This window comes from Pinus tabuliformis, chromosome X (assembly GCF_031772625.1).
Source record: "Pinus tabuliformis cultivar Carrire ecotype Pingquan chromosome X, CPIR1, whole genome shotgun sequence".
Taxonomy (NCBI): Eukaryota; Viridiplantae; Streptophyta; class Pinopsida; order Pinales; family Pinaceae; genus Pinus; species Pinus tabuliformis.
The window spans coordinates 980,720,466-980,733,536 of NC_142308.1; positions in this window are offsets into that span (position 1 = coordinate 980,720,466).

Consider the following 13,071-nt stretch of genomic DNA (forward strand, 5'->3'; position numbering starts at 1 on the left):
GATTCCAAGGGAGAATGTACGTACCTAAGGAAGGGGGTATAAGAGAAACCATCCTCGGAGAGTCTCACAGAGCACTCTATTGTGCACATCCTGGGGTAAAGAAGATGTACGCAGATGCAAGGAAACTCTTCTTTTGGGCAGGCATGAAGCATGACATAGTCCAGTTTGTCGCCAAATGTCTTGAATGTCAGCGAGTGAAGGCTGATCATCGCCATCCAGCAGGACTCCTACAACCTCATGACATCCCTACATCTAAATGGGAAGTAATTTCCATGGATTTTGTGGTGGGTTTGCCACTCACTTCCCATAGGCACAATGCTATATTGGTTATAGTTGATAAATTGACCAAAAGTGCCCATTTCATCCCAGTAAGGGACACTTACGATGTTATGGATGTGGCACGAGTGTTTGTCAATGAAGTTATCCGACTGCACGGATTGCCCACAAAGATCATTTCTGATAGAGACTCCCGATTTACATCTAGGTTTTGGACAAGTTTGCAGTCAGCACTGGGAACTCAGTTAAACCTAAGCACTGCATATGATCCAGAAACAGATGGGCAGACCGAAAGAGTAAATCAGGTTCTGGAGGACATGCTTAGGATGTACGTCATGGATAATCAGACTCAGTGGGAAAGGTACTTACCATTGGTAGAGTTTGCCTACAATAACAGTTATCATAGTTCAATCGGGATGCCTCCTTATCAAGCTCTATATGGAAGACCTTGCAGGACGCCATTGAGTTGGGAAAAGTTGGAGGACCGAGTGATAGTTGGCCCAGAATTAGTCCAAGAAATGGAGGAACAGGTAAAGCAGGTTCGACAAAGGTTAAAGGAAGCACGGGATAGACAGAAGAGTTATGCTGATTCACATAGGATTGATCGCAGTTATGAGGTAGGGGACCAAGTTTTTATTCGTATCCGGCCCAACAAAAGCACCATCCGGTTTGGGAAGGGGACGAAATTGTCACCTCAGTTCGTAGGACCTTTTAGGATCAAGGAGAAGATTGGACCAGTTGCCTATCGTCTTGTACTGCCGCCCCATTTGCATAAAACTCATGATGTTTTTCATGTATTTGTTTTGCGACATTATGTTTCTGATGAATCTCACAAACTGGATTGGCAGGACTTGCAGGTCTTGGACATGGGAATCGTAATGGTAGAACCATTATGCATATTGGACCGTAGGGTTCGACAGCTCAGACGTCGCACGGTGGACCAAGTTAAGGTCCAGTGGGACAAGTATAGCCCAGGATCTGCTACCTGGGAGGATGCAGAGACTATGCATCGTGACTACCCCTCACTTTTTGAGCATCTGTGATGCCTATTTTGACTTAGATAGCTACCTATGTTAAGATCCTATTTCCATGTTATTTATTTATGAACATTATGTAATATTGATGCATTTGGTTGACACATAAAACTACTTATATGAATCAGTTGATAGATTTGATATTTATGATAGAAATGGTTGATGTATGGACTACATGTATGACTCACTTAGTGATGGACTATCTAGTGGGTAACTTATCAGAATTACTTTGGTTCATATATAGCTCAAGTGGATATGATTTATTTAAATGAATGACTTAGCGAGAATTCTTAGATTGACACATGGATACTAGACTTAGTAATGTGATGATTATATGTCTTGTTGTATATAAATGCATGAATGAGAGGCTAACCCGCAGGGGAAGAGAACTATGTGATAGCCAAGAGGGAAGGATGAGACATCTCATGAGGAAGGTATAATTTACATTATTTTACTTCATTGGTATCTACTTGATATGCACTCTTATGACACAAAAAAAAAAAATGCAAATGACAGGTGGCAAGACGACCTGACTGGATTATTCGATGACAAGTCCAACCAGCTCTGTAGTGTGGTCCGTGCTCTGAAGGAGGGGTGGAGGTGTTTCCCACCGTGTATCCTCCGAAACCTAGAATCGTGGGGAGGACAGCTGAACGCTCCCCCTAGACGTGTGATGACGATTGCCAGATCCCTGCTGGGGAAAGTTTGGTCGAGGCATTCGACGCTCCCACCATGTCGGTTTTATCAGTGGTCAGTATGGCCTTTGCCACTGATAAGGCAGTAGAGGACGGATAGGGTGGGAACGGAAGTAGGCCAGGGTGGATAGGAAGCTATAGATCAGTTGGAGACTCTTGATGGGAAGTAATGCCATTTTCTGACTCATCGAATTTTAATGCTATAACTCTTTCTGGTTTGCTATGCTTTCAAACTCCTTGTATCTTTTCATTCTAACTTCGGGACGAAGTTTTCTGAAGGAGGGGTGTATGTAATGCCCCACTTAAATCTTATCCTACAAATTGTGTTAATATTTACATTATCTGAAAATATTGAGAAATATTGGTCTAAAATAAATTTATGATTTCCATTATTCAAATTCCCCACTTACCTTCTCAATTTGAATATTGTGTAGGATATGGTCTCCTTCCATTAATTCAAAATATATTTATTCATTCACATACCCCAATGTACCCTCACATTTACTAAGGAGAAGACATGGTCCTCTCCATGTAAGCACATTTCACATTCCCCAATGTACCCTCACATTTAATTGGGAGAAGACATAGTCCTCTCCATCTTATCATCAATATATATTTATTCATTTCACATTCCCCAATGTACCCTCACATTTACTAAGGAGAAGACATAGTCCTCTCCATCTTATCATCAATATATGTTTATTCATTTCACATTCCCCAATGTACCCTCACATTTACTAAGGAGGAGACATGGTCCTCCCCATGTAATTACACTTCACATTCCCAAATGTACTTTTCAGATTTACTTGGGAGAAGACATGATCCTTTCCCATTAAATTCTCAATTTTATATTCATATCACAATTCCAAATGTACACCTAGCTTAGAAGAGAAGTCAACCAAGGATGGGTGAGAGTTAATGACATTAATGAGAGGTGGTTGAGGAAAGAGGGTATAAAAGGGAAGGGGGAAGGAAGAAAAGGGGGGAGTGGGAGTTTTGCTTAGGATTGTGGGGGTTGGTTGTGATTGTTTGGCCTTGTTATGATTTTTGGGAGACCTTGGAAACTTGTGGAGGTTTGTTGGGTTTGAGAGGAGGAAAGTATCATTATCTAGTTTTGCACATTCTTCTTGAGGACACACTATATCTGGTTGGACTTGGGCACGGAGGGCTAGGGAACCTGTGGAGGTTTCCTGGGCTAGGAATTTATTTCCTAGTTGGCTGGGAGGTAAATTTGGTTGGGTCGGTTAGAAGGAGCGTTCAGCTGGAGCTATCAGACAAAGGTATCATCATCAACCGCCGGAACAGGTATTTTTCCATGGACTACTCTTGTAAAGTTGATATCAATGGAATGCTCACCTTAATTTATGTTGCTTATGATAAAATGATAAGATGTTAAATCAGCAAGCTCCTTTTATTATTTATAAATTAACAGGAAAATAGATATGTTAGTGTATAACGAAATAGAGGCTCTAATAATAGGATTTAGGTCCTTACATTAAACATATCAAACCTTGGTCAAAGCATGCAAATAGACTCAAACAAAGAGTCATGATAGTTATTAAAATTTTGTTGATAGATCATGAAGCCTTGTTCAAATAATATTTACTCAATTGACAATATGTCAAACTTTCCATGTGAGAATTGGTATGGGAAAATGCATGGGCCAATCATTCTATTTATTGAAGCTACACTATCTACTATGCTATGTAGCAACAGTGGTTCAAAATGTCCACATGCAGGATTTTGGTTATGTAGAAAAATATTATATTGATAGCCATGAATGTATAAATTGAACTGTAGATATGCTTGGTCATTTGTAAATAGTCAAAAATTGACTAGAACTGACAACCACCTGGAGAACCATTTGATACAAAATGCATCCCCCCATAATCTAATTGTAGATCAAGCACAAATAGAAGAAGGTGTAGACAATCCTTTCAAGTACATTTCAAGATCATTAACATGACGAAGATCATGAAGGTATTGAGGAGTCAATTTTGTATGCAATGAATGCAAGGCATCATCATGTCCACGAGATAAGCAATGTCAAAATGCGTTTACAATTCCATGTCATATTTCAGTTGAACTATAGCGAAAGTGAATAAGAACAACAAATGACTCAAATAAAGAGTCACCGAGATAATAGAAGAAATGCTCTAATCTATGCATGTTGAACCTAGATAACTTGTGATCAATTTCTTGCAATTTTGATCCTTTCAACGCACAACTATGTTTCATTGCCATAAAGTATATTGAGACAAATTGAAAATTTGACTAAATGTGGCAATGATTTATAGCATTAAGAGCATGGATTGCATTGAATTTTCAATCATCACATATGATACTAGAAAAAATTTAGACCTCATATATTATGTAGTCTAGATTATCTTTGTAACTATCTTCTCTCCCTATTTTTTGTTTCATGATACTCTAAAAATGAGTACTTAGCACTATGACAAAAGAGTAGACGAAATGGCCATAAGGAACCTTGAAGATTGAATGTTTTTCAATCTAAACATAATTTAAAACTAAATACATTTATGCAATTTAAAATAATAGCAATAAAAACATTATTATCATTTAAACAAATTTCAAAACGCAATATTTAATTTGTAAAATTTCGTAAAAAAGAAATATCAATTACTGTAAATTCTTTTAAAAATGTATAAATCAAATAGAATCCAATTATTAGCTTCAAACACAGTTTACAATATAGCTTTCTATAATAAACAACTCTAATTTCATATAACAAGCATAAAACTACTTAAAGCAATTATCATATTCATAAGCTTATTGAAATAATAAACATATTCAAATGCTTATTACTACAAATCTATCAATTGAACCATGCCTAACTTACTAATCTATTGTTGCATTATAAAGATATTATGCTATGAAATAAAATGTAAAGTATTTAGCTTCCTAGAATAATGTAATATTTTTTTTTTAATACTTGGTGCAAATGGATATAGCTCCAATTGTTTGAGCATACCTATGGCTAACACATGAACATAGTAGTTTTTTTACATATCCACATCATAGTAGTTGGAGAAAGTCTCATAGCTAGTGTGTGCATATGCAATAAAAAAAACCCAGACATAATTGACAAAAAACAATGCATGGAGTTAATGGAAAAATTGAAAACTAGAAAAACTAATAATTGATATTTCTGTGTAGAAAGAAGCACCAAAGAAAAATTGTAAGTGTTTTGATCAATAAAACACACCACACGTTGTTGTTTTTTCAACAAATACCTATGCAACTTGTTTTTTCATAAAAATTATATTTTGTTTGCTATATATATATATGATTTTATAATTCTTCTATCTAAATTGTCTCAGTATCATTTATGACACAATAAAATTAATTACATTAGTTCTATATACCTTTTGTTCCTGCATTGCCTATGCATAGTCCAAATGTATTCATGATCACATACTAATTATTAAGAGATTGACATACTTAGAATGAGACTACATGAGAATTGCCAACAATGTATGCAAGGCACAACAATATTAATAGAACTGTAGCCATGAATTTATGCAAGCTACATAGCACTTGTGTACAAAGACAAATTAACACTGCATTCAATGCTATATACATATATATATCTATCTATATATATATATATATATATATATATATATATATATATATAATCAATCCATTTTCTGCAAATAACAATGACCAAAAATGCGTAATGTGATTTTGTATCATATTTTTTACTAGCCATTGGAAGTATTATCTACTATGTTATAAGCAATAAACAACATTCTAGTGAAACATGACTAAAGGAAGCACAAATAAAAAATCATTGCCCAATTGTAATCATAGTACTATAACTATATTAAATTGCAAACCAAGGTGTCCAATCTAACTTTGTATCATATTGTTTGCTAGCCATTGAAAGCATTATCTACTATGCCATAAATAAAAAATAAAATTCTAGCCACACATACCTACAGAAATTGCAATAAAAACCATTGCCCAATATTAAGCATAGTTCTATAACTACATTAAATTGCATATGTACTTTAGTAAATGTGTCAATTTGAGAAAAACATATTGCACCAAAATTGTCTAGAAATGAAATAATTTAAACTTCCATAGCCACTCATCTTGGAATACAAATTCCAAATAGACATACACAACAAAAATGACTATGAGATTCAAGGGTGCATTTAATATCTATTGATTTTAGCATTACAATTTGTGAAAATTCTTTCTCACTTGAGACATAGTGAATCAACAAAATTATCATTTAAATCACACAAAAAAATTGTTGCATGTTGGCCTTTGACATTCATTGACTATTCTTTGGATTTGAACAAAGATATTGTATGCAACAACACAAACATTTTCACCAATTAAAACTGCAACCAATCCACTTGTCATAGAAATTACATTCAAACCACTCATTGTTTTTCCTCTTCTTTGTTTTATTTGCAGAATGCAATTTATGATTATCAGTCTCCTCCTCTTTTATAAGTTGTTGCAACGACTTTGACAATTCCACAACTACACATTCCATGACTCAAAATCATTCACAATTGCATAGCATTGTTCTATAACAGATTCCACCCAAACTAGCAGACATCACCTGAATCCAGTATATCATCAAGTCAAATAATGATTTTACAATGTAAATAATACTACTCTTTAAAGGCTTTTTAGTATCAACTACAATAAATAATACCAGGAAAAAGTGTTCTAAAAACTAATTTCGTTAGTCAAAGATGTTCAATTGTAAATAGATTAGACATTGTACTTCAAATCATACCAAATGTCAATTGGCCAAAAAAGTAAAATCTAAGTATCTAAAAGTATTTGAAAACCCTTATAATTGTCTTTAAGTGTTTAGACATTAAATACTATTAAACACCACAATTGCAAATAACAAAGGTTGTAAGGTTCTTTAATTCCTTCTAGTTCCCATTTGTCTTTTTATTGCTTTCCACTTGTTTTGAAAAAAAAACACATAATTGCTACATAAAAACATTAATATTATTCCATAATTAAAAAATTATTTAGAAATCTAGATTTCCATCTAAACATATATAACGTGTAATTTAACCCAAAATTAATGGACAACAATAAAGTTCATTTAAAATTTCTAGACTAATTGTCAAGTTTTGGATATTGCCATGTCTAGATAAAAGTATTTAGCACTTTAAAATTTAGATCAAATTCAAAATTGCACAAATGTCTAGAACATCCTAATCATTACAATCCCATACCTATAAAATAAAAAGCACATGCAGAATCAAATATTTCTCAGCTAATATGGAAATTACTTTATCAAATCCTAAAAATATATATTTCAAAGGTCCATCATAAACATTATGAAGGCATTAAACCAATGCATGATCTATTTACATAAAACACCTAGATAGAATAATTTATATTATCAATTTGTATCCATGACTCTATATTTTTATTGTTCAAATCATTTTTTTGCCACGATAACATATGTTCATGTTCATTGAATATCAAGCAATGCATCATGATTTACAAAAACCACTAATAAAAATAATAACATGTTTCTAACTATACATCACTAAATAATATATATATATATATATATAGATACATATATATATATATATATATATATATATATATATATATATATATATATATATATATATATATATATATATATATATATATATATATATATATATATATATATATATATATATATATATATATATATATATATATATATATATATATATCTATATATATATATATATATAGATATATATATAGATATATATATATATATATATATATATATATATATATATATATATATATATATATATTATTGGGCACGGGATCCCACAAGAAAAGTTTTGAGGCTTAGAGCGAAAATTTTGATCAAAAGTTGTAACCCCGATGTAAAGACTCCACATTTTATGGGCACAGATTGTGTAGTTTGTAAAAGAGTCATAGGGTTGTCCACCCTCAATTTTGTAATGTAATATCGACTACAAGGATCTACCCATGTTCTGCGGACCATGGGATTGTATAAATAGAGTGAGGCTCTAAGTAATCAATAGATCAATGGAAAATAAGGATAAGGATGAAGAGTTGAATCATATCTGAAGTGTAAAGTCGATTTTTGGGTCATGGAGTAGGAAAAGGCTCTGCAGATGAGTGCACAGAGGCCTAGTAGTCCGCAACTGAGTGCGCAGACCCCTATAGTTGAGTGCGCAAGGCGAGTCGAGTCTGTAACAGTTGGAGCATTAATAAAGAGAAGTTTCATATCCATTCTGCATATTTATTTCATGTTTTATACATCTGTTACATTGAATATACACTGTACTTTTAATGCTTATATGATGCATGAATATGTATGAATGTGTTGAATAAGTGAATGCAAGATATAATATTTGTTTATGCAAAGTTAACTAAGATCTTTAAGAAGATAAGTAAGATATGCGGTATAATTTGGGGAAATAGCGCAGGACTCTACCACAGCAGTGCGAAAGCATCTCAGCCCCTAGTTAGGGTTGCGCAAAGGGTGATTATAATAGATCGCGAGGGTATTGAAGGTTAGGATAGTGTGCAAAGTGACCTGCATGAAGGTAGGCACAGTTGGACTAAATCGACACCTCAGACATCTCAAGGGTGCGAAAACTTGGTTCCAGCATCCCCCCATACTGCTTCGGGTGAGACTTCAGTCCGCGCTCCATGGGCTGATGCCGAAAGGGCCAGTAGTGTAGGGATTTTTTTGGCTAATTAACTCCAAACCTAGGTCAGGCCCTATCAAGCCAACAAATGGTTCTGTTGCTAGGACCAAAATCTGCATAGAGATGTCTGATGTCGTATCATTGGAATCCAACTAAGAAGGAAATTAAAGACTGGTTTGACAAAAGAATTCATGAGTTCACGGCGTAGGAGAATAGGAACCCTTGACTGTTAAAAGAAGAGTGGTTAGACTGCTACCTATACACAGAGATCCATGAAATCTTCTTCATGTCTTTCCCTACTGAGCTGTACGAGCAGATTGCGGAGCTAGCAGATAGGCAAGGAAAGTGGAAACTCGACAATCCTATTGTGTGGACCCCAGAGTTAGTACGAAGGTTAGAAGCATCAAAATATAATATCGCATGCATCATTGATCATTGGCTCGATCGGATTATAGGAGGATTCATTATTGATTTTGCGATTAACACCTCAATTAGCTACAGCGAGGCAAAGCAACACTTTCTCAAAGAACCGCGAGGTAAGTATGTAAAGTCTTTGAATACTTGGATTAAAATTCTATTGTGTGAAAAGAGAGTTATGCAGTTACCTTGATGTTTGGGGCTACGCAAAGTGGAAAAGCTTACAGGAACGAAGGAAGTAAGGGACCCGAAACTAGCCCCTTGATTTCACCTCTGTGAGGGGACGAGGAAGAGCTCGCGAAGGTCTCACCGCAAAGTGAGATCCATCTGATAAGGCAAAGAATTCCATGAATACCACCCCACCCACACCGCCACCAGCTTCATCTCCATCACCTCTGTCTTTACCCATACCATCTCCGCCACCACCGAGATTCAATATGGCAAGCACAGTGAATTTTCCTATGTTCAAGGGTTTGGGAAATGAGGATCCAAACCAATTATGGTTCATGGTAAGGGCTATATGGGAAGCATAAGGAGTTACAGATGAAAATATAAAGAAAGAGACACTAGTTAGAACCCTGCAGGACTGCGCGTTGACCTGGTATATTAAGCTCTCCAATGATAATCCAAATGTGATAATCACGGATATCCAAGCAGTGCTAAATAGAGAATTTAGTAGGCCTAAGTCTGAAGCACAATCGATCGTTGGATTCAAAGAGATCAAAATGCTACTAGGTGAGACTCGTTGGGAACTGGATCAGAGGCTAAAATGTACAATTCGCAAAGTTAATATGAATCTGATGGATGGACAACACCGCCAGTGGTTTGTAGCATTGCTAATGCTGCATCTAAGGAGTGCACTATCGCAGCAGAAATTAACGAATCAGGCAGAGGCCTTAGAGATTGTGATGAGGCTGCACGAGACCCTAATGCAGGATCCCAACTTAGGAGTTTAGTAGATCCACATGCAGCTGAAGAACTTATGCCTTGAGACGTAGAGTCTGAAATAGGATAGGACAAATTCATTAGAAGTGTGCGAAGAGGTATGGTGGGTAAAATTTAAAGGTCAAGGTCATGACAAGGACCACTACCCAGTTTTCGTGAAATACCTCGCAAGAGGAGGACCGATGTTGTTAAGGCCAGAAACACAAGCAGGACCTAGCGCGGTGCCTACTTTGTGGTGTGCGATTTGTCAAATAGCTGGAAAACATGCCATGGACAATTGTCACTTGTTATAGAAGTATACACAAAATTCGCAACAGTTGTTATGCAACTTTTGTAGGTCAGTAGGACACAATGAGCATACTTGTAGAAGTTATGATTTAATGATGTACAAAACCCCCACCTACAGAGTTTAGGCTGAAACACGGCCCCTTGATCAAAATGCAGGAATGGCGTGAACAAGATTTCAGGGGTACGGATGAGGTTGAGGCAGAGGAGGACCTGGAAGAGGTCACGGATAGTTGATATGATACAATTATGGAGGGCTAGGACATTATGCCCATGATTGCAGAAATCCAATGTGCCCATCGTGTTTGTGTTGCAACTTGTTTGATCATGAGACAGAAGATTTTCCTACACTGATAGCCAGGATATGCGACAAAGGAGCACTACCGCCTCCCCCGACTCAGAACCTATAGATGATGAGGTCTGAGCCACGCGAGGAAGATCCGAATGTAAACATTGTGCTCCAAAGTGGAATCGTGATAGGAGATGACAAAAGCAAACAACCAGAAGATAGTACTTAGGTTCACAAAGCTCTGGCGAAAGAAGCAGAGTTTGATTTGGAGCACACCCAGGAAACATTAATGGAAGCTAAGAAGAGCATTGCTGAGGCCTCCACTTCAGGAAGCAAAGATAAACTAGAGTTGGAGATGGACCCATCTATGCTCACAACTTTCCTAGAGCCATGTATGAAGCTACTGCACGATAGTAAGGTGGTAAAAGGGTTACAGGAACTCATTAACAGATGCGTTGGGACCGCACCAGGAGAACCACGCGTAGTCAGGAAGATCAGAAAACATAAGACAAGAACGGGAAGAGAGATGAGACTAACCACATAGATCAGAGAATATGAGATGGATCAAGTTATCCTATATTTAGGATCAGATGCAAATGTTCTGCTGAAGTAAACATGGAAGCGAATGGGGAGACCTACGCTGCAATGATCTCCTATTCAACTGCGAATGGCGAAACAACAAAAAATAATACCCATGGGACGATTGCAGGGAATAATTATGGATATTGAGGTAGCAAGCGCGCTGGCAGAATTTGAAGTGATAGAGATTATCGATGTCAGTAATCCCTACCCCGCACTCTTAGGAATTGATTGGGCCACTGAAATGAACAAGGTGACTAATCTGAAAAAGCGAAAAATTATTTTTGAGAAGAAATCACTATGCGTAATTATACCCTTGGACCCTGTTGAAGGATCACGCTATACGGAGCCAATGCATGATTATGAAAGTGATGATGATTTGGATAGCTTCTATAAGATAACAGTGAGAAACCAGGACTGAGTGAATCCCACCATGGATGGGCAAATTGCATGGGAGCGCGAAAGCTCCTGTACTTCAGATTTAGATGAGGAGATGGAGCAATGGCAAAATCAGTTACATGAGGTAACCACACTGAGCTGTAATATGATGACAAGGTCGCTGCACCACATATCAACAGAAGTAAGAGACCTACCTACTCATGATGGCCTAAGTAAGGTAGATACCTTCTTGAATAAATTTGAAAGGGAGGTGCTGGAAAAGAAATTCTTCCAGGCCTTGAATTGGGTCCTATGCACTATGCCCACAAGGTGGTGGGGTAAGCATAAAGTGAGCTTTTACAACTGGCGTGAATGTAGGAGAATGATGCACACTAGATTTGGGAAGCCTAGGGTACAATTGATAGACAAATACAATAGATGAGATGATCCATGTGCAAGTCTATCCAGGTGGATGCAAGCATATGGAAAACAACCTATGCGGATGCGCATGAACTCTGCGCTCGAAGGTATGATCAATAAGCATGTGTTGGGGGGACAAATGTGCAAATGGCTCTTAATGTTGGGGAGACATTATGTAGGAATAATAATCATGCAAAAGGTCCTCCGTATAGAAGCGTTTAACAAAGTACTAGAGACTGCGCTGACCAAGGTATGCAATGCGCAGCGAAGTGATTGGGACCTGCGCATACCAGCAGTATTATGGGCTTATAGGATGACATGCAAGAAACTAACGGGACAGACAACTTTTTGGCTTGTCTATGGAGTGGAAGTTGTAATGCCTATGGAATACATTGTTCCTAGTCTGTGCATAGTAGTGCTCATAGGTATGATGGATCGTAGAGCCCTGAAGGAGAGACTCACGCAGTTGGAGGTGCTCGAAGAAGAACGATTTTTGGTTGGATTCCACCAGTAGGTGCAAAAGAAACAAGAAAATTCTTGTCACAATCGACATATTAAGTTGTGCACATTTAAGGCGAATGATTTGGTGTTGTTGTGTGATAGTAAGTTCGATAAATTCCCAAGGGAAGCTCAGAATGCATTGGCTAAGACCGTATGTTATTAAGGAGATCACAAATGGTGGCGTGGTGCAATTGGTAAAGTTAAATGGAGAACTTTTCCCAGGAAAATTAAATGGTAGTTGTTTGAAACTATACACAGATGGCCCAGCCATCTGATTAGCTGACAGAAGCATAATATTAGTGCTCTAGGCAGCTCAAAGTAGGCGTGGGACTATAAACTACTCTGCCCATGAGCTGTGTCAAGTCTGTGTGCAGTAGCAAAGTGTCATAGGGTTTGCGACAACACGAGGGTAGTTGTGCTGCCACATGGGTTGGCTGGAAAGTGACCATTACAGTCACTATTCACGATGTGATGCTTGTTTTGAGACCAAATAGAGCAAGTAGAAGGCATTTAAGGCAAACTTTATGGGCTAGATTCTTGAAAATTTGCCGCCA